Genomic DNA, 27,080 nt, shown 5'->3' on the forward strand with positions numbered 1-27,080 from the left:
AAATTTAGTAATTTTATTCATATTTAGTATCTTTTGTCTTTTATTAGCATATTTCAGATTCAGATTCAGATTCAGATCTACTTTATTGTCATTCTAGTACACGTGTATACAGAACGAAATGTCGATACATCTGACCCGCACAGTTTCCTTGAATGTACAGATATAAGTAAAAGTTGTATTGTATTATGGCTACGTATAGTATTTTACCATAGTGCCGATAGTGCAAGAGGAGTAGCTAACCAGATGTGCAAAATGGGCAGTCAGGTTAACAAGTCAGGTAAACAGTAACATTAACACTGTAACAATAACGCTGTAAGTACAATAGTGCAGAGAGCAAATGTGCAAGGAGTGGCAAGCTATAAAGAACTGCCAGTAGTGCAAAAAGTCAGATTAGCAGCCGTTTAGATTTAGGTTAACTATATGTTAGATTGACCATTTAACAGTCTAATGGCCAGGGGGACTAAACTACTGCGGAACCCGGTGGTCCTGCACCGCACACTGCAGTACCTCTTCCCAGAGGCTAGCAGAGTGAACAGTCCATGATGGGGGTGAGAGGGGTCCCCGATAATGTTCTTAGCATGGGATAGGCAGCGCTTCTGGCCAATGTCCTGAATGGAGGGAAGTGTAGTCCCGATTATTTTCTCTGCTGTCCTCGTTACCCTCCTCACACTACCCCAGTCGGTAGCGCTGCAGCCACCACACCACACAGAGATACAGCTGGTCAGGATACTCTCTATGGTGCCCCTGTAGAATGCGATGAGGGAAGGTCGGGGCAGGTGGGCTCTCCTCATGCTCCGCAGGAAGTACAGGCGCTGCTGTGCCCTCTTAACCAGTGATGCAGTGTTCACGGACCAGGTGAGTTTGTTTGTAATGTGCACCCCTAGGAACTTGATACTGCTGACAACCTCCACAGCCTTGTTGTTGATGCAAAGTGGGGCATGGTTGGGCTGGTTTTTCCTAAAGTCACGCTAGGCTGCCATCAATGGCAAGAGACGTCAAAGATCTGTTTTAGTTAATCTGCCATTGGCAGCTATTGACATCAAAGTTCCATTTCAACTGGGTTGCCTACACACAGCAAAAGGAGTCAATCATCTATTTAAACTAGTCTGCTTTGGGCGGCTACACACGTCAAAGTCTGGTTTAGCTAGGCTGCCACTGATGGCAATAGACGTCGCACATTCAGTCAAATTAGGCTGCCATTGACTGCTACAGATGACCAAGATCCATCCTAACTAGGCTGTCGTTGACAGCTATGATGTCAATGATCCATTTTAGCTAGGCTGCCATTGACAACTATATACATCAAGAATCCATTTTTGCTAGACTGCCATTGATGGCTATAGATGTTGAAGATCCATTTTAGCTAGGCTGCCATTGACAGCTATAGACATCAACAATCCATTTTTGCTAGGCTGCCATCGATGGCTATAGATGTTGACGATCCATTTTAGCAAGGCTGCCATTGACAGTTATAGACATGAACAATCCATTTTTGCTAGGCTGCCATTGACAGCTATAGACATCAACAATCCATTTTAGCTAGGCTGCCATTGACCGCTATACACATCAAGAATCTATTTTGTTAGACTGCCATTGATGGCTATAGATGTTGAAGATCCATTTTAGCTAGGCTGCCATTGACAGCTATAGACATCAATAATCCATTTTGGCTAGGCTGTCATTGATGGCTATAGATTTTGAAGATCCATTTTAGTAAGGCACTTGCAAAGATGTATTTGATAATGTAATTATGTTTTTGATTAGATATTCTCCAAATTTCAGTTCATCCACGCTTGATATTAAGTTTTTTTAGTGTCTTGCATTGAGTAAAGTTGATTGGTTGGTTGGATTCCTTAACCACTAGGGTTGTAGGGGGACCATTTCCTGTGCTGTGTGTTGGGCAAGTACAGCCTGGTGGCGCCCATCCCTCTCCATGCCAACGTATTTCTATATTTGTGTTGAATCAAATACATTTGAAAATTAAAATAGTTTTATATGGTAATACATGGTTTGATTTTTAAAAGTCTCAATTTATCGGTTTACTCGATAAATCATGACAGATTAATCGAATACTACTCTTTTCTAGCAGGCAGGTTGGCTTGTAATGAAATCCTTGGGATGATTTGATGTGAAGACTGTCATGATTGCCGATTCAGAGCACCTGCGACTGCTTCATTGGCGCCAACAGCCCGGACAGCTGATTGGCTGATGTACTCTTTTTAAACCCCCGGCTTCCAAAAGGAAACCGTCAGATTGTTATGCAAACTGTTGCCACCAGCTCGGTAAGCTCTTACGTCAGACTCTGTTCCTGCCCTGCTTTTCTCTGCCTGAACTTCGTTGCCAACCTGTTTCCGGACCTGACTGACCTGCCCTGTTCTGCCTGCCTGTTATCCGATCTGTTTTGCCCGGTTACCTGCCTGCCTCCTGTTGCCGACCTCGTGTCCGAACTTGACACCGCCCTTGCTCTCCAGTCCCGGCTAGCGACTTGTAATTCCCGCCTGTCTTCAACCCTCCACGCTCGACACGGAAGGGCCACTTCCGCATCTCCTGCTCCTCTTGCCCGTCAACCATCGGATCGTGGAAGCAAGCCCTGCTCTCCCTTTTTATTAATAAAAACTGAGAAAACGAGCGCTATTGGGTCTTGCGTCCATTTCTGGTCTGTGACAAAGACGTGTTGTTCAACATCTCTCCGATAAAACTCAAAATAACAGAGAAATCAATGCATCAAACAAATGCAGCCCGACTATAATCAGATCTTTGTGCCCTCAAGTAAAAATGTTCCTCAGCCTTCATAGCACCTGAATCTTGAGTTTACCATCGTCGTACCGAAGGAGCATGAAAAGGAATCGCTGAACAAACGACGGGCTAAAAATAACACAAGTTATAAAACGCAAGAGAAAACATGAAAAGAGAGTCGGGCGCGCTTTAATTAAGGGCTTCTCAGCAGGAGCCGCAGCGCCGACTTTTTATTCACGCTAGCGTTTGTGACTCTACTCGAATCAGTTTGTAGCGGTGGAGAACGAAAACAAACCCCGCCTGTTTGATCAATACCGCAATTAAAGGTGCCGTTTCGAAAAGGCCAGAAAACCAACGTTGAAAGCCAACGGTGGAAAGAAGTCGCAGGAGTGTCAAAGCAAATTTAGAGCAGTGTTTCTCAATTGGTGGCTCGGGACCCAAAAGTGAGTCGCGGGACCCTTCCTGGTCAAAAGAAGAAAAAACATAAGGTGGATTAAATACTCCCACTAAATCTCAATGTGTCAATGAAGGAAACTATAACGAACTGCTATTGAAGAACTGATGGTGGGTACAGTTAATTGATTTAAAATTGTTACATTTTTAGCGTTTTACCGGCATATTCATCTGTATTAATATAATAAACTAAAACAATTTGTAGATAAACCTAAATATATTAATGAAAGTCAATATGGTTTTAGAGCAAACAGAACAGCAGTAGAGGAAATCCCCCATAGCATAGAAAGAAAGAGATACGCAGTCGGGGTATTCATTGACTTAAAAAAAGCATTTGATACCATTAATCATAATATACTATTAAAAAAACTGGAAAGATATGGCATCAGGGGTTTGGCTTTGCAAAGGATTCAAAGTTATTTAACGGGGAGGAAGCAATATGTAAAAATGGGAGAATTGTCATCTGAATACTTGGACATCTGTTGTGGAGTACCACAGGGTTCTATCCTGGGTCCAAAGTTATTTAACTTATGTATTAACGATATCTTCAATGTTTCTAAACTATTGAAAATAGTAATATTGGCAGACGACTCTAACATTTTCTATTCAAATATTAACTATATTAATTTGGTAACCTGTATTAATCGTGAATTGATTAACCTAAAAGTGTGGATGGATATAAATAAATTATCTTTAAATTCAAATAAAACCAAAGTAATAATCTTTGGTAATCGCAAGTCAATTCAAGATTTCGAAGTAAAAATGGATGGTGCTGCAATAGAAGCTGTATCAGAAATTCAGTTTTTAGGGGTCGTAATAGACAATAGATTAAGTTGGAAAACACACATCAGACACATACAAACTAAAGTATCTCAAAGCATTTCAATAATTAATAAAGTCAAATTCCTTTAAACTATAATGCATTGTATTTATTATATTGTTCTCTACTTTTGCCATATTTAACATATTGTGCAGAAGTCTGGGGTAATAATTACAAAAGTTCACTACAGCCCCTTTTTTATCCTCCAAAAATGTGCAATTAGAACTATACACAGGGTAGGATATCGAGACCATACTAATATTTTATTCCCGCAGTCAAAATTATTAAAATGAGACGATTTTGTAAAATTTTTCACTGCACAACTGCTATTTAAGGTCAACAAAAACAGAGTGCCAGAAAACATCAATAAATTATTCACTCGGAAAGAAGGAAATTATAGAGCCGTAGTGAATTTATAATCCCAAAGGTGAGAACCACCAGGAAAAGTATGTGTGTGTATGTGTGTGGAGTCAAGCTTTGGAACGGTTTGCAAGACGAGATTAAACAATGTTCAACTATTCACTTTTACAAATTTAAATACAAAAAAAAACATTCCTGGCGGAATACAGAGATGAAGAAAATGGGATATGAGTGATACGAGCGATTGGGAATAGTGCGTCTAGAACTATGATTAATTTTGTGTTATTGTTGCTGTTGTTGTATCATAACTGTTATTATCAATAGTATTACAATTGTTGTTATATAATTGGTGTGTTTAATAGGGAAGATCAGGGGTGTCAAACTCATTTTAACTCGGGGGCCACACGATAGAACAAACCTTCTGTCGGGGGCCGGACTAGTAGATTAAAGAGAAAGAAAAAGAGATAAAGACATAAGAGAAAGAGGGAGGGAAAAAGAGGCAGGGCAGGACAAAGAAAAAAAAAGAAAGAGAGGGAGGGAGAGAGCGTGAGAAACAAAAGATAAAAAGTCGTGAGAGGGGGGGAAAGAAAGGGAGAGGAAGAAAGAAATCCAAAGAGAAATAGAAAGACAGGAGAGAAAAAAGAAAAGAAAGCGCGAACGGGTATGAAGAGAGAACGAGAAAAGGAAAAAAGGAAGTTAGAGTAAAAGAGGTTAAAAGAGACAAAGAGTATCAAAGGAAGAGAAAAAGAGAGACACAGATAGTGAAAGAGACAGAGTGGGAGAAGAGGGGCGGAAAAGAAAGAGAGAGAGAGGAAGAGAGAGAGAGAGAGAAATAAATACAAGTTCAGTGTCTTTGTGAGAGGAACCTGGCTTTGGCGACATCAAGTTGACATATTTCAACCTGCAGCTTGTTTTTCTCTTGCGCTTCTCTGAGTGTTGTCTCGCGGGCCTGATTCAATCCCTTAGTGGGCCTGATCTGGCCCGCGGGGCGCCTGTTTAACACCTGTGGGGAAGATGAAGGGGTAGGGGATATAAGCATTTGCTTCTGACTACCCCTTTTCGTACATATTATGTAATATTATTTTGTTGTTGAGTTATTGTTTTTGTTCAGTTTTGATTTTAATGTTCGAATAAAGTTTTCATGCATTCATTCATTCATTCATAAATAATTGAGAAATTATCAATGTTATGTACACGAACCTGAATTAATACGGGGTTGCTTGTATGCCATGTAGGCTTATATGCAAGTCTATATGGTAGACCAGGGGTGTCAAACAGGCGGCCCGCGGGCCGGATCAGGCCCGCTCAAGGATTGAATCCGGCCTGCAAGATAACGCTGAGGGAAGCACAAGAGAAAAACGAGCTGCAAGTTGAAATATGTCCACTTGATGTTGCCAAAGCCAGGTGCCTCTCACAAAGACGCTGTAGTTGTATTTCTCTCTCCTTTTTTCTCTCACTCTCTCCTCTCTTTCACTTTCTCCATCTCTCTCTTTCTCTTCCTTTGTTCCTCTTTGTCTCTTTCATTCCGTGTCTTTTTACTTTTGCTCTCTCTTCCTTTTTTCTTCTCTCACTCATTTCTCTCTCTCTCTTGCTTTCCCCTTCTCTCTACCCTTCTTTTTTTCTCTCCTCTTTTTTCTCCCTCTTTCCCTCTCTCTCTCTCTCTCGCTCTCTTTCTATTTCTCTTTGGATTTCTTTCGCTTTCTTTCCCCCCTCTCACTATTTCTCTTTTTATCTTTTGTTTCTCACGTTCTCTCTCTCTCTCTCTGTCTCTTTCTCTCTCTCTTTCTCTCTATCTCATCTCTCATCTCTCTCTCTCTCTCTCTCTCTCTCACTCATCCCTCTTTCTCTCTCTCTTTCTCTTTCTCTTTCCTTGTCCCACACTTTCTCCTTTTCTGTCCCTCTTTCTCTCATTTCTTTCTCTTTTCCTCAATCTACTAGTCCGGCCCCTGAGAGAATGTTTGTTCTATCTTTCGGCCCCCGAGTTAAAATGAGTTTGACACCCCTGTGGTAGACGTTTTGGTTTTAAAGGTCACCTTGTTTTTGGAAGAAAACATTAAATTGCACAATCTTTTTGGGGGATACATTAAAGAAGTGTATTTTTTTGTTTTTATTAAGGTCGCAAACTGTCACAAGGGTGGAATGGTGCGTCCTCAAGTCAGACCAGTTGAGAACCAGCAATTTAGAGGAGAGAGCAACGATAAAGCCACCAAAGCATGGACCTGCCAGTCAAGTATAATGTTGCCCTCGTGAAACGGGTCCCAGCGGGAAACAAAGGTCGTTTCTAATAAGCCTTCACGTCGGATTTATTTTTTGCTGCACTAGATAACAAAAGCAAAGAACATCTTCACTGAACCCAAGGGGTGTTAAACGTTTGGCCGGCGGGCTGGATTTGGCCCGCCGAAGGGTTTTAACCTGGCCTGCGAGACGACACTAAAAATAGCGCAGGCACCACTATTGAATAAACTGTAGCTGTATTTTTTTTTCTCTCTCTCTCTCTTTTATTTCTCTCTTTCTCACCCACTTTCTCTTCACTCTATTTCTATTTTCTTTTTCTTATTTTCTCTTACTGTCTTTGTCTCTGTTTGTCTCTGTCTTTCTTTTGCTCTTTCACTTTATTTTTGTCTCTCTCTTTTTCTATTGCTCTTTCACTTTATTTTTGTCTCTCTCTTTTTCTTTTGCTCTTTTGCTTTCTTTTTGTCTCTCTCTTTTTCTATTGCTCTTTCACTTTCTTTTTGTCTCTCTCTTTATCTTTTGCTCTTTTGCTTTCTTTTTGTCTTTCTCGGTCTCTCTCTCTCTCTATTTCTCTTCTCTTGTCTTCTCTTCTCTTATCTTCTCTTCTCTTCTCTCTCCTTTGATTTATCTTTCCTTCTCTCTTTTTCTTTCTTTTTTCTTCATTTTGCTCCTTCTCTTTTCTTTCATTTTGCCCCTTCTCATTATTTTTCTCTCGTTCTCTCTTTCTGTTACTACTTTTGTTGGTACTTTCTTTCTTTCTTTTTGCTCTTTCTCATTCTTTTTCTCTCTTTCCCTCTGTTACTACGTTTGTTCTTTCTTTCTTTCTCTCTTTCTTTCTTTGTTCCTTTGTTTTTCTCTTTCCTTCCTCACTTTCCCCCCTCTCTCTTTCTCTTGTTTGTTTTCCCTCTCTCTCACTTTCTCATTTACTCCCTCTCTTGGGGTGGGGTATGAGTGATGCGGGATCTATCTATCTATCTATCTATCTATCTATCTATCTATCTATCTTTCATTTTATATTTGTTGGTCAAAAAAATGGTGCAATTTGATCACTTTAAGTCTACGTTGTTTGCATTCTTGCTTGTGCTTTGTAGCAAGTATTTTCTGGCCGTACTACACAATACAGCAACATCTTGTGGTCAATTATTACACATTGTCCCTTTAATGACAATGAATATGACTAAAATGTGGTCTAATAGAGATGTGGCCAAACATTTTGTGCCATATACCACATTCTGTTTCAAAATTTGGCAGAGGGGCCACGAGGGGGAGAAAATGAATCATTTGATTTTTGGAATCTGCTGTGACAGAGTCCTGATCCTTTCTCATTTGCATTGATGAATAAATATACATTTAGACCTTAACATGTACGTGTTATATTTCATGTAATATTCTTTTGTTAATAGACCATTTCACCAACTCGATTTTGAACCACTCTGAATGAAATCCAAGTAATATGCAGGACCCCCATTGTATGACAATTGATAGCTATCTAGATTTTTAGAAGATACATGATAAACAAAATTCTGCAGAAACTGGAAAATGGCATTTACATTAAATAAATGAATGTGACGCAGTACACATTAATACAGGGATCTCCAACCTGGTGACTTCGGCAGGCACAAGGCAGAACCCCCTAAAAACACCTCAGTAGCCCTTGGACTGGTTCATAGAATAGCTCAGAAGTGATGGGTCATAGCGATTTTCTAAGAAATTTGATTTGTAACTCGCATGCAAAATAATTGACATCATCAACAGTGTTTTAGTGATTGACTGTGCCTATTTTAACCATACTTCTTATCCTTAGAACCTGGTAATAACATAGTAATAACATTGTTACTACCAAGTGATAACATAAGTTGCAATTTTAGAAATGCGTTAGAAAATTGGTAGTCCTTTCCGCTAATCAGCAACACAAAAGTAGCGCTCGGCTTCAAAAAGGTCGGCGACTCCTGTATTAATGCTTTACCAAAAAAACATTTTATGGGATGATGGAGGGACAAAAAGGGATACGTACTTTTTAAAAACGTATCGTTCGGCAGGCCAGCGGGTCGTAGTTTGCCCACCACTTCTTTAATACAAAATAAATTATAAATAAATCTAAATATGGCTAAATGAATGTCTACATTTTGGACTAATTTTGTTTTTAATCGTTGGGTAAATTGTTGACGATAAAAAAACTGAGGATTTCATTTTTTTTTTAGGTGTACGCACCACTAAAAAATCGTGACAACAAATGGATGCCTTTTTACCTTCTCATAGACAGATAGACAACCAAAACAGATCTGATGGTATTACTTTACTCATCACAAACTGCTTGAGTTGTTTCACATGGAAAACGATGATGTGCATGCATGACACTTGTTGACCTGCAGCCCCGCCTCTCCCTCATTCATCACCCGGAATACATTTACGTCATTCTCACAATCTCAAGTCTTGAAAATCCGCCACAATCCGCAACATGCACGGCGGTGAGTCCGCTATCTCCTGCAGCGCTTTTTATTTGCCGACGTCGACGCCTGTTGAATGTGACCTCAAAACCGCTGTCGTCAAATCCGTCCCGGTGACTTTGAGCATCGCATCGCCCTTTAGAGAAAACTGACAAGACGACCTGCCTTTGCTGAATGACTCACCAGAAAAAGTGTCCAAAATAACTATAAGGGGGATGGTATCTAATATTTTGCTTGCCTTAAAGAGTTAGATGAGAGTTAGGAGATAAAATCTGCTTGCAGTATGTAAAACATGTTCATTGTTCTACTGCAATGATGCAATAATTATTAAAAACAAATTTGGGGAAAATCCATTGACTGGAGCATTTTGTATTCATTAAATTACAAAAAAGTAGTCAAAAATACTGTGGATGGCCAATCACTTAATTGAATCCCAGAGGGCATTATATGCTGTATGTGGATGATAAGATGGACATGACACACTGATACAGTCACAATTATTGTGGCAAGCAGCGTACACAACAAAAGGCACCAACGGATGAACTGAAAGATGCACAACATGCATACCTGCAGCTCTTCTCAAATCTGCAAGCCCAACCTCATCTTTCTGCTTCTTTTTCTTCTTCTGGCACCCGCCCGCCTGCTCAGCTCACCCCATCGAATTGGGGACCGGGGCTCAGCTGCAGACTGACATCATCCTTTCACAGAGGAGGTTTTCCCCACCCGCTATCTGCACTCTCTCTCTCTCGCTCGCTCGCTCGCCCCCTTCTCTCCCCCTTCAACTCCCTCCCCATAGTCTCTTATCTCTCATCTCTTCCCTTCTTTTATTTTCTTTATCTTCTACCTCTATTGCATTTGCCTCTAACTGCTTTCTAAAGCCTCGCAGGCGAACTGGGCTCGGTAACAAGTTTGAAAAAGGGACCCCCCGCTGCTGTGTTTTGAGCCGATCGAGTCAAAGTCTCATGAGCGAAGGAACGTAACGGGCAGCTCGTGAATTTCTTTGAGAGCCACACAATGAAAGTGGAGGGAAAACAATGGGGGGGCTTCCGCCACAGGAAGGAGGCTGCCGCTGCTGTCCGTGGTGCTGATTACCACACAAGGAGACATCACCAAGGACACCGGTGACCTTCCAGCAATGGATGGGGGGTGTAAAAGGGGATTTGTGGGGGGTGTAATGGGAAACCTGTTAGCATCGCAGCACACGCGGGAAGAGACACACGGTGGAGACACACGCAAACACGATGTCCCCCGTGTCCCCCTCCTGCTTGCATTTCTGTACGTCTCCGCTCATTTAGGATGACATTAATCATCGCAAAGGTAACTGTGGCAGCCTGGCAGGTGTGATTAAAATAGATTAGCCCTATTAAAATGATTCATATTACACACAGAAAAATACAGATGTCGACTGGGTGACACACAAGGCGGCAGAAAGTATGGAAATGTTTCCAAATTTGATTTTGAACAAAAGGATGCTGTATTTGTACCTATAGACGTTTGCTTTGTTGTTATATTAACTCGCTTTTAGAATCTCGCCTTCTTGTTCCCATAGTGACACTCCCCCACCCCCGGCCGTAGACTCATGTGCATGGAAGAGGCGAAACAACATGAGGGCACAAACGACATATTCTTATGTGTACTAATACTGGATGTAACTCAATAAATGACAGATTTGTGGGAGTCGAGAGAGAGAAAAACAAATCCCTCATTGTAAAAGGCTACTTTTTTAAAGATTGGTGTTGTATTTATTAATTTAATCTCATCTCATAGGTTGCACCGCTTATCCTCGGTAGGGTCGCGGGGGTGCTGGAGCCCATCCCAGCAATCATTGGGCAGTGGGCAGGGGACACCCTGAACTGGTTGCCAGCCAATCGCAGGGCACACAGGGAGAGACAACGCGCTCGCTCATTCACACCTAGGGAGAATTTAGACCGGCCAATCTACCTGAAATGCATGTCTTTGGAACGTGGGAGGAAACCGGAGTGCCCGGAGGAAACCCACGCAAGCACGGGGAGAACATACAAACTCCACATGCTTCAATTTATTTTTCTTGACCTGCTTTGACTTCATGACTGAAGTTACCTTATCCTTTTGAAGGAGACACGTCAAAATGTTTCAATATTTTGGATATTTAGGTCAGTTTTCAAAATCCAATTCACCATTATTCGTTGTGGGGTTTTGTTCTTATAATTAGTCTGTGAGAATTTCAGTAAATTCTTGTGCTTCAACCAGCATCCCCTCCCATCTTATGAAAACCTTAGTACCTACAGTTGTGGGGACCCTTCATGGTGAATTTATTTTCTCAGCACTGCTCGCAGTATACAATTAATATAATAATGATACTATAGTTATAAAATTTGTGTCTATCAAGTGATCATCTCAATAAGAGATGATGATAAGAAGATGTAGAAACAAGTTCTTTCTGTGTGCCTGCTTCATCACATGTCCAGCACAGAATGCCAGTGGTTGCTTTGCCTGGGAGAGGTGGGGATTTTGAGAATAAGGCAACCTACTTCTTGGTGATAATTGCCTTCACAAAATTAACTTTATTCCATGGGAATAGTATTGTATCACATAAATATATAATAATGTAATGCCTATAGCTTTATTCATAAAGGTAAACTGACATTGAGTACACAAACTAATACATTCATTGGAATTTTCAGGCTTAAAATAAATTCCAAAACTTAAGTATTTTGTGGGGCAAATAATGCCAAAGCAAAATAGCAATTAAAGGAATAGAAACGGGAAAAAAAAGCTATTTCTTTAAGAACCAGTAAAACTGATTATCACTTTGGAAGAACAAAAAATTGTTTTCTCTCTGCCTAAAGCGAAAACACGCTTTTGGCCATTTTCAGCAGAATTTTTTTCGGGTTCAGAAATTGTACTACATACCTATCAATAAGGGTGCATAAACGAAAGGGAAATCATGTTATAATTATAAAATCAAAGAATAGTTTGATAATTTCATAATAATATAAAACATAAATGTATCTGCTCACTCTCTCAATCATTCAAAATGAAATCAATGTGGTTGGCTCAGGCAAGTATGACTGCCAGATGGAAATGTTGGAATTACAATTGTTCGAATTGGAATTGTCGTTGATAAAAACATAGTTAACGTTGTTTACAACAAGTTTTAGTGTTGCACGCCAGGATAAAGACATGATAAAAACTAAAAGGATTATTGAAAGTTATAAAGAATGTCAGGATAATATTTACAGGGTAGATAGACAGATAGATAGATAGATAGATAGATAGATAGATAGATAGATAGATAGATAGATAGATAGATAGATAGATAGATAGATAGATAGATAGATAGATAGATAGATAGATAGATAGATAGATAGATAGATAGATAGATAGATAGACAGACAGACAGACAGACAGACAGACAGACAGACAGACAGACAGACAGACAGACAGACAGACAGATAGATAGATAGATAGATAGATAGATAGATAGATAGATAGATAGATAGATAGATAGATAGATAGATAGATAGATAGATAGATAGATAGATAGATAGATAGATAGATAGATAGATAGATAGATAGATAGATAGATAGATAGATAGATAGATAGATAGATAGATAGATACTTTATTCATCCCCGAAGGGAAATTCACATTTCGGTAGTGCTTGCTTTTGCATCGGAAGGAGGCTCCTATCCTATCCATTGTGCTGGTATTAGCACTAGGTTTTGATGATCGCTTAAATAAGGATTGAAAGTTCCTATCACATCATCTACATCTGGGTAAAATTAGTAGCGGCGGGCATATTGGATAGTTGTTTGTGTGAGTTTAGCTTATTGTTTTTGGATTTTGTTAGAGCAATGTTCCATTATATGTTACCACAAAAGTTTAAAAGGCCAAGGGTACAAAGAACCCTGCACAGATGCCAACACATGAGGCCTGACCATATGAATAGGGACGAGGAAAAACAATGAAGGGTGGATAAAAAATTGGATTTTAAAAAAAAATCAGCGAGAGAGTAGCTTGCCCTGACCCGAACGTAATGATTGACAATTTAGGCCCGACTCAGCCCACAATTCGGGTTTGGTCAGGCCTGGGTTCAGGCTTAAGATATTACCTTAAGGCTGAAAGTGGCTTGCATAAGGCTTGCTAGCTTTGGAGTTGTCTGATGTTTTGCTATTAAATCAACATATTGTATTGATATAGAATATAATATATATTTGTATGATATATTTCGTTGTGCAGCACGTTGTTTTTCGGGGTGAAAGTCTGTTGGTGCAGCTTTGCTGGATAACCTCCTAGTCAATCATAGTTTGTGAAACTGGTGATGTTTCCCACGACCCACCACCAGGTGCTGATCTAGTCAAGTCAAGTCATTTTTATTTGTATAGCCCTTAATCACAAAGAGTCTCAAAGGGCTGCACAGGTTATTGCACAGACTATTATTTCAGACTATTATTACACCATCCCCTGATCTGAAACCAACATGAGGGCAAGGAAAAACTCAAAAACCTCAACATGAGATTAATGAAGAATCTACAAATTTGGGATTTGATTGGCGAAACCAACTACTTTCTCGAAGACTGATGTTACAGGACACGGCCTTCAGGATTTTTTTGTGAAAAACTCCTCCAAGATTTCCGAGCCCAGCAACAAGTAATGGTTAAAATAGGATTGATTAAATGCTTAAATATGGAAGTATACATCTGGAAGCAGGGCAGCACGGCGGCGCAGTGGTTAGCGCATGTGCGGCACAGTTCTAGGGTCTTGGGAACCTCCTGTGTGGGTTCAAATCCAGCTACTGGACTTACTGTGCGGAGTTTGTATGTTCTCCCCGTGCTTGCGTGGGTTTCCTCCTGGCACTCTGGTTTCCTCCCACATACAAAGACATGCATTTCAGGTGGATTGGCCGGTCCAAATTGTCCCTAGGTGTGAATGAGCGAGCGAGTTGTCTGTCCCTGTGTGCCCTGCGATTGGCTGGCAACCGGTTCAGGATGTCCCCTGCCCACTGCCCGATGATTGCTGGGATGGGCTCCAGCACCCCCGCGACCCTACTGAGGATAAGCGGTGCAGCTAATGAGATGAGATGAGATGAGACATCTGGAAGCAGCAGAACCAGAGAGGAGCAATGACAGCAAATTTGAACATCACATTAGAATTCAGAATTGGAATTGTCTTTATTCTCGTTGATAAAAACATAGTTACCGTTGTTTAAAACAAGTTTTGGCGTTGCACTCCAGGATAAACACATGATAAAGACTGATTCAGATATTTGGGGGCCAGCAAAGATGGCCTTGCAGACCCTTAAATCCAAACTGGCATCCAATTGAATTTTACTGAATCTCTTTAATATCCTTCAACATGTGTGGATAGAAAAACAAGTGCAATCCTTCACATAAGTGACTTGACTGTGCAAACAACTCTTTGATTGACTTTATCTTGTCGACCTTTTGCTCTAAAATCAGCTTCAATAGATAGACACAACTAATTACGACGTAATGAACTTTTACGCTGACCTCGTAGGCGAATGCAATCATCCAAAACACCAATTTGTTCCTACACTTCAACAAGCAGTGTGCATTAAATAATTAATTAGTCTTGAATTGACGGGCTGATTCAAAACAACTCGGTTGATGGAAGAGATTCAAAGACTGATCGGGAAACAGCACACAAGAGCAAATCCTCCCTCCTCACCTAAGTCCGATGCGTTCCACGTCACTGAGTGGTTGTACGGCCTACAAACGTCGTTTGTTCTTACAATTCTTTCACAAGATATCCCTTTTTTTTTTTCCTGATATATTTTGTCGCATAATATTAACATATTTGGGGGCTTATTGAGTCGGTTGCAAGATACAGAACTGTACTTAATCACATTTTTTGTCATGGCCAGCATGGTCGCCGTGGCGACCGGCTGGCCCCGCCCCCTGGGCACCAGCTGAAGCAGATCAGCTAATTGCGTGTGTGCTACTTAAGGGTGGGTTGTGGGTTTTGCGGGTGCTGGCTCATTGCATTTTCTGATTTATATTTTCTGTCTGCGTTTCCCGTTCTGTTTTGCTCCGTCCTGTTTTGTTTGAGTCGGAAGAAACCTGTGTTTGCACGTTTTTTTCTTAAAACCTGTTTGTTCTGTCTTGTCCCTGAGTTTTGGACGACTTTTATTTTGGTGAATGAAAGTTTTGATCGTCAATGCAATTGAGTTCTCCCTTTCTGCCTCCAGCCTCCGTTCTGGTCCGGTCCATCTCGTGACATTTTTTAGTGGAAGAACAATGTTGGCAACAAGATTCACTTGATATAATTGGAAATTATTTGAATGCAACACAAACTTTGTCTTCTTTTTTCCGTTTTTTTTTTTTCCTTTTTTTTTAATTCCTTTTAAAAAAAATCTCATTGTGTTTATTTTTTCCGAGCTGTTACTTTTTTCTTTTTGTTCTCTGTTTACTTTTTTCCTACATTTCTTTCTTTTCTTTTTCTCTGGCTTTTTTTCTAAATGTTTACTTCTTTTTTTCTCTTCCTTTTGTTTCTTTTTTTTCTCAGCTTTTCACTACTTTTTCATTTTGGTAATTTTTTTCTTTTTTTTAAGTCATTTTGTGCATAGTTTTACATAATATTTGGTCAAGTTGGGATTAAAGAAGCAAAAACAACCTGAAGAGCCGTTTAGGACCCGAAAGAGCCGGTTCCTTTTAGTGAGCCAAGCCGAAGAAGCCGGTTCTCGACCAACTCTACTAACTTTACTCAACTTCGTTCTACTCTGACTCGACTTCAAAATACCGCATTTAGGACACAAGGTCAGGGGAACCCGTGTATTTTTACCTTCATGCTGTCGTGATTGCTAACTCGAGTCACCTGGAGCAATCACGTGGACGCCCTCTGATTGGCTATTCTCCCTTCTAAAGCACGCTACGCCCAGACCTCTTTGTCTGAGGATTACGTTTGTACCCTGTGTGACTCCCCTGATTACCTGTTCCGTCTTGATCTGTTTACCTGATTCTGCCTGCCTCCGATCCGACCTGCTTCCGTCCCGTCTTCTCTCCAGCCCCGGTAAACTTGACCTGCTAGACTTCCGCACTCCGATTGGCTACGTGTTCCGAAGCTACTTTCCCGGCTCCGCTGCTGACGTCCGACAGCCATCGCGTCTCCCGCTAGCCCTGTACGCTTCCCTAAATAAAGAACTGTAACAAACGCTCTGGGGTTTCCTGTTCTGTTCTGGTCCTTCTGACACATGCACTGTAACTTTGACTTAAGTCGCTTCTTAAATAGTAATTTTGAGCCCTCATTTTTGTGCGCCGGCTAGATTTTCTCGTGCGCAGAGAATGTGCGAGCAGTGCGCAGCTTAGACGAAACACTGCACCAGAGGCCTGCCCAAGATGGGATTATCTCAAGCAAGATTTACGCCATCTTGAGCTGTCGCAATTCTTGACAACAAACAAGGAGACGTCTGACAAGCTTAATAGGATGACGGATGAGCAACCCTGTCGCCGCCTCGTCTTAATCGTCCGCCGTCCACTTAATGCAATTCATTAGCACCCGGGACCGAAATAGAGAAGCCGTGTTGATTCATTGGGCCTGTCGACTGACTTAACTTGCTCCTTCCTGCAGTTTTGTGAAGCCTAACAAAGACTAACATGACAGAAGACGCCATGCCAGCACAGTGGCAGGCTGCTATTAAATAAATCCAAGCAGTTCCCCATGAGTGCTTGCAGGTAAGTGGTGCTTCTCGACATCCGTAGCTTGCGGAACACGAAAGGCTTCCAAATGAGAATGTTCATGTCAGGTAGTGTCACCCAAGCACCCACCCAGTGCACTTTTACACTCTCACGTTCTCCCGTTATCTCCACCAAGCTCTCATCTATCACTAAAATTCAGCTCGGTGAGAAGCAATGCACAGCCTCCTGGCTTTTACCGTAAATTCCGGATTATAGAGCTTACCTGATTACAAGCCGCACCCACCACATTTCAGGGGGAAAATCGATTTTGTACATACACAAGCCGCACCTGTATATTAGCCGCATGCGCCCACATTTAAAAAAAAACGTAATAAAAACACGAAATGAACTCTTACCCGATACAGTCCAAAGAACACAGCCGGCAAAATGAACGGAAAATGATACCGGTACTTAACATTTAATGCAGACTTGCAGAGTCCAGGTGCCCGTTAAAAGTAATCCAAGGAAAAAAGTGTATATTTCCAAAGATAAGGGTGGGAAAAATATATATCCACTATTGAGCGCACCTGATTATGAGCCGCACCCACTATTTTTCGGGAGGAAAACCGATTTTGTACATACACAAGCCGCACCTGTATATTAGCCGCATGCGCCCACATTTAAAAAAAAATGTAATAAGAACACGAAATGAACTCTTACCCGATACAGTCCAAAGAACACAGCCGGCAAAATGAACGGAAAATGATACCGGTACTTAACATCTAATGCAGACTTGTAGAGTCCAGGTGCCCGTTAAAAGTAATCCAAGGAAAAAAGTGTATATTTCCAAAGATAAGGGTGGGAAAAATACATATCCACTATTGAGCGCACCTGATTATAAGCCACACCCACCACATTTCGGGAGGAAAACCGATTTTGTACATACACAAGCCGCACGTGTATACAAGCTGCATGCGCCCACATTTATAAAATGCAACGCAAACACGAAATTGGGGTTTGGGGTTTTTAAGGGTTATTGATCTATCTTCGTTATTCATTATCCATTATCCGTCATCGGTCAGTTCATAATACGCTACAAAGCCTAGGAGCCGGGACACTTATTCTCAGCCAAAAGGCCAAGCTAAGGTCCTAGCCCTAAAGCCTTGCTGCGATCATTGCGAATGCACCGTTCCCGGAGGTACTGCAATACCGGGCCGATGCGTGGAGTGGACAGAGCAAGCTCTTATTCCATCTCCGGAATGCAAAAATCAAAGGCCAAGCTAAGGACCTAGCATCAAAGCAAGGCCAAGCTAAGGACCTAGCTTCAAGGCCAAGCTAAGGACCTGGCATCAAAGCCAAAAGGCCAAAGAATAAGGAGGCTGTGAATTTTTTTTTTGGTTTGAACAAATTTATTGACACTAAAAACAGAAAACAATCATGACAATCTCAACAGCAATTAAGCACATTCACAATATTATATTCCAATATTACGTTTTTAACAGCAAACACAAAGTGAGGTTTGAACAAACCTTCTCGAAAATCAAACATATTCACAATTTCATTATATAACATCTTTGTTAGTGTCAATAGATCCGTCCAGGCCAAAGTCGATTGTCCTCGGTCTGAACAAATCCACCGACACCAACAGCAGCAAAACACAGCCATCAAGCATATTCACATTTTTTTTATATTTGACAATATGACGTGACGATATGATGTTTTAACATTTTTTCCTGACATTTTCAACATCAATTAAACAATTTCAGAGTTATTTTCTTTTAACAGTAGTTAACCAGCGTGTAAAAGGCAATACTATTGTGCAAGGGCATAGCTCCTTTTTCAGGGCGGCAGTAGCTCAGGAGTTAAAGCGCTCGTCTTGGGATCATGGGATCCCAGTTCGAATCCCGGCTCGTCCGTGTTACATGTCGAAGTGTCCTTGGGTAAGACACTGAACCCCTAATACCCCCAATAAGCAGGTTAGCGTCTTACATGGCTGCAATACAAGGCCGCTATTGGGAAATGTGGAGCACATTGTAAAGCGCTTTGGGAAGTCATTGACTTGAAAAGCGCTATATAAATTCAGATCATTTCATTTTCATTTTTCATTTCATTTCATTTTCATTTTGTCTCTTTCTCTGTGTCCTTTTACCTTAGTTTGCTCTCTCTCTCTCTTCCTTTTTTCTTTTTCTCTCCCTTCTCTCTTTCTATTTCTTTCTCTTGCTTTCCCTTCTCTCTTTCTCTCCTTCTCTTTTCTCTCCTCGCTTTCTATTTCTCTGTGGATTTCTTTCTTTCTCTTTACCTCCCCCTCTCTCACTAGTTCTCTTTTTATCTCTTTTGTTTTTCACATTCTCTCTATGTCTTTCTCTTCTCTCTTTCTCCCTTTCTCTCTTTGTTTGTCCCACCCTCTCTCTTTTTCATTCTCTCGGATCTACTAGTCCGGCCCCTGAGAGAATGTTTGGTCTTTCGTGTGGCCCCCGGGTTAAAATGAGTTTGACACCCCTGGACCAGGAGCTAGAACCTGGCAAATTCTGAACGGTCTTTTCTATTGGGTCCTGATTTTGAATCAATCCCCATTGTGCAACAATGTCTATTCTTCTCTGTATAATTGGACTGGATGACAGCCCGTCGCAAGTCAGCTCATGAAAGCCTCAAGCGACAAAGGGGTGTCTGACCTGTCACATGACTTGAATGAGGCAGAGATAATGGTGACGCACATACATACACACAAACACACTGCTAAGGAATAAATAATTAGAAATGTAGCATTTACCAAATTGTTCGAATTAGTTATCTGACTCCATTAACCAAACATAACCTTCATTTCCCAACAATGCATGCTCTTTTCTTTATGGGAAAATGAAGAATAGCCGGCATTTTGATAGGTTGGTCGTTTTGGTTCTCAGAATTCACTGTGTGAATATAACTTGTTTTTATATTCCAAAATATAAAAACAATCTTTCACACGCACACACACACATGAAGTAACGTTTCAATAATCAGTCTAATTGCATCTCTTGTACGTTTATCAATCTTATATTCTTTTATTGTGAAATGCTCATGTGTACTGTCTCTCCCTGAAGTATAATAAATCAGGCCCACGTCGTGGGCGGGGTCTCTTTCCCTTGTACCAACATCATATGGAGGACGTGAATGAAATCTGCTCTTGGGTATGATTAGATTTTAACAATACATATGTATTTTATTTGTGTAAATATGGCCACGAAATAGTCTTAATAATGATTGACTTTAACCATTTTCACGCGGGGGCAGATTTATTTTCTTGAAGTATTTGATTAAACCAGCTCGGTGGCGTCATGGTTAGGGCGCCCGCCCCAAGACTGGGAGGTTGCTGGTTCAAGCCTCGGCTGAGTCATACTCATTGCCTCCCTGCTTGGCGCTCGGCATTAGGGGTTGGAATTGGGGGGTTTGGTCACCTAATGACTCCCAACACATCAGTTGGGTTCAGCGAGGGGGCTGTGAATCCCCTCCTCTGTATCAATCTCCCAGAAAGAGTCGGAAATATGAACGTGTTCCTGACTCTAGCCACCTCTCACTAGAGGGATATGGCTCCTGTATATATATATATATATATATATTTAACTAAGTGAATTCCATCGAATTAGCCGAATTATTGTTGAATTAGTCTTCGCCGAGCCTCCCTCTCACCATCGATCTCCTATCTCTTGAAGTTCTATCTTCTGAAGTTCTTTTCAGAAGCTGGTGACTCCTCCCACGGGGCGTGCCGACTCCTCCCATAGGCTGGGTCAGGTGCGAGCTTCACCACCCCCTCGCCGAAGGGCGCCGCCACATCTAAAAAACTCACAACAACACCAAGCGTTTATCAAAACAAGGTCTAACGTCCTTCGTCAGCGCCCTGTTATCAAAATTCCCCAGCCAAAACACTCCGCACTTGGAACGGCGCGACCTGTCATCGAACTTAAGCCTTATAGTCAAATAAATAAAATATAAAATCCTTCAACACCTACACACAGCACAAAAAAACAACAACCACAAATTAATAAACAGAAATAATAAACTATTTGCACAAAAACAGCTGTACAATACAATAATATAGTACATAAAGATGTGCCCAAGGGGATATAAGAAGAACACAGAACATCCTACAAAAGGAAAATTAGAAAACAATCAAATTGCATTTCAAACTTATAATAGTATCTTTAGTAACTACTATAAACTATAATACTCAAAAAAACTCTTGATATATTCTTCTTCTTAAGCATCCATCCATTTATCCATTATCTGCACCGCTTATCATCAGTAGGGTCACAGGGGTGCTGGAGCCCATCCCAGCTGTCTTCAGGCAGTGGGCAGGAAACACCCTGAACTGGTTGCCAGTCAATATAGAGGCAGACAACTCACTCGCTCATTTACACCCAGGGACAATTTGGATCGGCCAAATAACCTGATATGCATGTTTTTTTTTGAATGCCATGAATAAACCCATACAAGGTCAGAACATGCAAACTCTACAGAACACTGCTGCAGACATGCTAAGCTCTCAGCTGCCGTGCCGCCTTATTCTTAAGCATATTTATGTAAAATGCATATGGTATATCATATTTGTGTCACGAAGCAGGTCGGGAAGCAGGAAGTTGGAACTCATTTGCGTAGACGATCTGTCACTTTAATTGAGAAAGAAAAGTTGTCCAACACACAAACGGACCAAAAACAAACAAAGCAGACTCAAATGCAGGCAAAACTACAGACTAGGCATTTAACGGGATTAAACAGAACTTGCAGGAATCTCTCAGAATGTTACACCGACGTGCTACAAAGTCCGACAAGCACAACAAGAATAAACAGGTATCAAACAGGCATGAACAGGTTTTCAACAAGGGTAAACAACGATCTGGCAAAGGGCATTTCCAAAAGGCTCCTTTAAGTACCCATAGGAGTAATCAGGAAATGCAGGTCAGCCGGTGTCAAGGGGCGGGGCCAGCTGGGCGCCATGACAACCGTGCAGGACTTGACAATTTGAATTGATAGAATTTAGGGACCTTTTAAGCTAATCACCTAAAAGTAATACAAAACAAATTACCTAATCCTTCCTAATAGTTAGGTAGGTAGGTAGGTTATCAGGAGACCAGAACAGACCATGAAACCCGAGAGCGTTTCAGTTCTTTATTTTAGGAAGCGTTCAGGGCTTGCGGGAGACGTGATGGCCGTCAGACGTCAGCAGCAGAGCCGGAGAGATAGCTTCGGATCAAGGGGCCAATCGAAGTGCGAAAGTCAGGCAGGTCGAGTTTACCAGGGCTGGAGAGGAGATCAAAGCGTGGGACGGAAACAGGTCGGATCGGAGGCAGGCAGAAACAGGTAAGCAGAGTTCTTTGACGAACGGGAAATCAGGAGAGTCACACAGAGTTACCAAAGTACACTCTGACGAGGAGGTCTGGGCGCAGCGTGCTTAAGAGCGAAGTGCCAGCCAATCAGAAGGTGCCCACATGATTGCTCCAGGTGATCAGAGTTAGCAATCATGACATAGGTAGGTAGGTAGGTAATGAAATGATCTGCATTTATATAGCGCTTTTCAAGTCAATGACTTCCCAAAGCGCTTTACAATGTGCTCCACATTTGCCAATAGCGGCCTTGCAGCCATGTAAGGCGTTAACCTGCTTATTGGGGGTATTAGGGGTTCAGTGTCTTACCCAAGGACACTTTGACATGTAACACGGACGAGCCGGGATTCGAACTGGGATCCCTTGATCCCAAGACGAGCGCTCTACCTCCTGAGCTACTGCCGCCCCCTGGTAGGTAGGTAGGTAGGTAGGTAGGTAGGTAGGTAGGTAGGTAGGTAATTAGAGAGAGAGACAAGAAGAGACAGACAGCATATTTCATAATTTTGGTAGACATATTTGATGACCATTGTGTGAGCATCATTTTTTTTCTGATTGAGTTTACTGGAAGAACATCGGTGTTACGTTTACATTTTACGTGCTTTTAAACGTGCACATTACTCAGACCCACCACCGGGCAAAGCTTGAGTTTTCAGGTGAATAGCTGCATTTTATCAACATAATCTTTAATCTTATTTTGCTGTTAAATTATGAATTCATTCTGCCGGTGTATTCCATTAAGCGAGTGTAACAGTGACAGAGTGTGCATTTGAATAGCTGCCAGCGAGTTACATTAATATTCAGTCGCCCCACTATTCCGGTGCTCCTATTTTTATCTCCATGTGAGGGTGCGAATAGAACATCCTAAATCATGTTGCACAAAAAGCTGCAAACATGCGAACAGATTGTGAAACCAACACTGTGACTCTTGGATATTTTTCAAGCTGGGTTTTGTTCAAGCCGATTCCCAACTTGTCATCCCTAAAGCACAAATTGTGCTCATCTCTCTCTCTGTATATTTGCTGTTCGCTTTGTCACCACAGAAACCGCCATTACCCAAGCATCCCCATGCTGCCCGACACCTAAAGTGGCTCCCCCTTGCTCTTGCTCGCCATTAAGCCTCTTCTCCTATCCTGTCTCTCTCCCTTGTCAACACTTACTGGGCATGTGTGAAGTCTAGATGGTAAACATAGGTGACAAACACTGGCACTCAGCCACCAGTAGAGAAAAATCGCTTTGTGAATACATGTGTTTAAAAAACATATCGGTGTACATGGTATGTATAAAGTATTTATATATACAGTATGAATATTTATTTATTTGGAAAAGCTGCGGTCAATTAATAATAATAATAATTTCCTTTGTATTGTCATTCTTTGTAACAATGTACACAGAACGAAATGTCGATACACCTGACCCGTTGTAGCGAGCCGATGCAGCCGCAGCCAACAGAGGGCGCCGCCATTTTACCAATGTTATAAGTCTTAGGTATGACTCGGCATGGACAATCCATCGCATCCACTACACAGCATTATCTCCAGACAGAAGAGCAGTTTCAGCGACAGACTGCGGTCACTGTCTTGTACTACGGACAGACTGAAGAGATCTTTTCTTCCTCATGCCATGAGGCTCTTTAACTCTACCCGGCAGAGTAAAAGCCCACATTAAACCAGACCACCTACATTGCATATTATCGAATTTTATTGCAATATGTATTCGGTGTAGCACTATTTAGATATTCTATATAACACGCTACAGTGGGCATTTGCACGTCACACTGGGTATTTGTATATTGTATTCTTTTTGCTTTATTATTGTATTTTTCTCAGCTCAGGGATGCTGCGAGAAATGTGAATTTCCTTTCGGGGATGAATAAAGTATCTATCTATCTATCTATCTATCTATCTATCTATCTATCTATCTATCTATCTATCTATCTATCTATCTATCTATCTATCTATCTATCTATCTATCTGTCTTATTTATATACAGTGGAACCTCGGTTTTCGAACGCCTCTCAGTTCGGACAAATCGGTATTCGACCAAAAATTTCGAGAAATTCTTGCTTCGCTTTTCGGTCAAAAAATCGGAGTTCGAACGCCGCTACGCTAGGGTGCGATGCTGAGCGGCGTACGGGTGTTTTAGCCCCTAATTATGCCTCCGAAGAAGGTCGGTGCAAGCAGGACAGGTGAAAAACGACGAGTTGTTCGTAAAACTATTGCCTTTAAGAAAGACTTATTAGCTAAATATGAAAGAGGTGTACGAATTTCCGATCTTGCTAGTGAATACAGCATGGCTAAATCTACTATCAGTACGATAGTAAAGAATAAGGAGGCTGTGAAATCGAGTGATGCGGCTAAGGAAGTTAGCGCTATAAGCAAGCAACTGCCGCAAGTTTTGGAAGAGGTTGAAAAACTTCTGATGATTTTTCTCTCCCCACCGTCCACCACAAAGGTAAAAAATCCTATACATAATCCTTTTTTGTTATTTTTACACGTTCATGTTAGCGTAATCTTTCGTACGGAAGATCACGCTAACGCGAACGTACGATTAGCCTGGGTTAGCTTCATGTTTACGTTCATGATAAACATTCAGGGTGTTGGAACGGATTAAAACGATTTTACATTACTTTTAATGGGAAAAACGATTTTCGGTGATCGAACAAATCGGTTTTCGAACAGGGTTCTGGTACGGATTATGGTCGAGAACCGAGGTTCTACTGTATATGTAACAGGTGGAATAGTAACTTTTGTTTTATTGAAATTCCTGCTGAAATATGTTGTATAGTTTTTGTTTAAGTGTCCTGCAATGATGAGTCCAACAGTGCCACCTGCTGGTATGGGGTAAAGTTTGGTTTGGCTTTTGACATGTGACCAGAAGGCGAGGTTTGTTGGCAGTCTAACATCGAGCTGTCAATGGTAAGACACGATTTCTTGGTGCTCCGAAAAAAGGTTAATTGTGAACATTAAAAACACAGCTGACAAATCCCTCAACATGCACAGTAATGTGATTGATTTTGGCAAGCTGTTTGGATTTATTTTCGTTTTGTTTCTGTCGCCTTTTACGTTAGTTTTGCCGGACGTTGCATGCTGTGCTAAAATGCTAATTCCCCTTTTAGAGATCAAAGAGATCAAAGCCAGCAGAGAAGCTTACCACGTATTGTGACTCATTCATTTGCAGGTAAATTGTACCTGTTTTTTACTCATTATTGTTATTATTTCTATTTTCTCATATAAATAAAAAGGATGATGTTGGTTGAAATTTAGACTAAAGAAGAATATGTTGAATTCATTGTAAACGTTAAAAAAAACACTCTACGATCTCTTGTTAAAAGTATCTCATTAAAATGAATGTAAAAATGTATTGTCATGGTTGATATTCTAAAATGTATTTTATGTAAACTGAAAAGAAAGCTCTTTGATATGTTTAGGGCAGCGAACTGTCAACAAGATCAAAGAGATGAAAGCCAGCAAAGAAGCTTACCACATGTTGTGACTCATTCATTTGCAGCAACTGTAATAAAAACCTCATCATCCAGTCCAGCGTGAATGTGGATCTTTGGTGGGACAGGTACACCGCAGTTACATTGGTGCCGTGACCCGTGACTTTTATCAAGCTCTCCGAACGAGGACTGTCCTACGTGCCACATCGTTTCATGAAGCCATCAGCTCACAGTATTTGAAATGTTAATGTAGAGAGAGAGAGAGAGAGAGAGAGAGAGAGAGAGAGAGAGAGAGAGGGCAACACCCCCCATGACCCGAGTGAGGATAAGCAGTGCAGATAATGGATCGATGTTTGTGACATATTAAAGGCCCCAGTACATGTCTTTATTTCCTGCACTTTATTTAGGGTAACTTATTGTCAATAAATTTATCAGAGGGCAGCACGGCGGTGCAGTGGGTAACGCGTATGCGGCACAGTTCTGAGGGCATGAGATCAAACCTTCCTGTGTGGAGTTTGCATGTTCTCCCCGTTCTTGCGTGGGTTTCCACCGGGCACTCCAGTTTCCTCCCATTTTGCATGTCAGGTTAATTGGCCGGTCCAAATTGCCCCTAGGTGTGAATGAGCGAGCGAATTGTCTGTCACTGAGTGCCCTGCGACTGGCTGGCAACCAGTTCAAGGTCTCCCCTGACCACTGCCCGAAGATAGCTGGGATGGGCTACAGCACCCCCGCGACCCTACTGAGGATTAGCGGTGCCGATAACGGATGGATGGATCCATTGCAGCCTGGTCTTCCTGGAAGGGGATACCCCTGGTATATATATATATATATATATATATATTACATTTGATTATTATTTAAATGTGATTGTCACAAGCCAAAAACGGAGACAGGACCATATAGCGTTGGTTTTACTCAGTTTTATTGAAAAAGAGAGCAGTGCTTGCTTCCACGATCCGATGATCGTCGGTCACGGGTAGCTGATGGCAGGAACGCGGAAGTGGCACTCCCGTGTCGAGCGAGCGTAGTCGTAGGCAGCGGGAAAACAGGTCGATGGCCAGGACGGAGAAGCGAGGGCAGTCACGAGTCCAGAAAAGAGGTCGGCAACAGGTATCAGGCAGGAAAAAGGGCAAAACGGGAGAATGGCCGGGACGGAGGAGCAAGGCAGAAACAGGTCACCAATAGGTATCAGGCAGGGGAAAACAGGGCAGAAAAATGTCGGATAGTACAGAGGTTGCCTAGCTAAAAGCATAGGTTCGCAGTCGGTCTGACAGCTTCCTCTTGGAAGACGGGGGTTTGAAAAGAATCAGGGAGCCAATCAGCGACTAGGGCTGTTGGCGCCAACGGGGCAGTCGCAGTTGCCCCGAATCAGCAATCATGACAGTGTTTTAGTAATCAGGAATATGTGTTTGGCTTTTTAGGATTGACTCTGATTGTTTGAGGTCGGGAACAGGTCAATTTGTTTTTAATTATGTCATATCCAGAAAAAGTGCTAATTACTCGAGCTATTCCAGCTACGATCCTGGAACTAAATAAGCTTGATGTACCACTTTATATAGATAGCTCTGCATTGTACATCTTATTCTTTTTCTCTAATGTGACGCATCTGTCAATGTATTGA

At 41.5% G+C, this 27,080-nt stretch overlaps 1 non-coding gene across 1 annotated transcript; it reads right to left on the reverse strand.

The window, feature by feature from the left end:
* Window positions 1-17,839: 17,839 nt before the first annotated feature.
* On the reverse strand, window positions 17,840-18,039 carry LOC148362209 (U2 spliceosomal RNA). The gene has a single exon (XR_015851005.1). It is a non-coding gene; the product is annotated as a U2 spliceosomal RNA (small nuclear RNA).
* Window positions 18,040-27,080: the final 9,041 nt, after the last annotated feature.

The sequence above is a fragment of the Urocampus carinirostris genome, chromosome 7 (assembly GCF_059441175.1).
Source record: "Urocampus carinirostris isolate Australia breed hairy pipefish chromosome 7, RoL_Ucar_1.0, whole genome shotgun sequence".
Lineage (NCBI taxonomy): Eukaryota > Metazoa > Chordata > Actinopteri > Syngnathiformes > Syngnathidae > Urocampus > Urocampus carinirostris.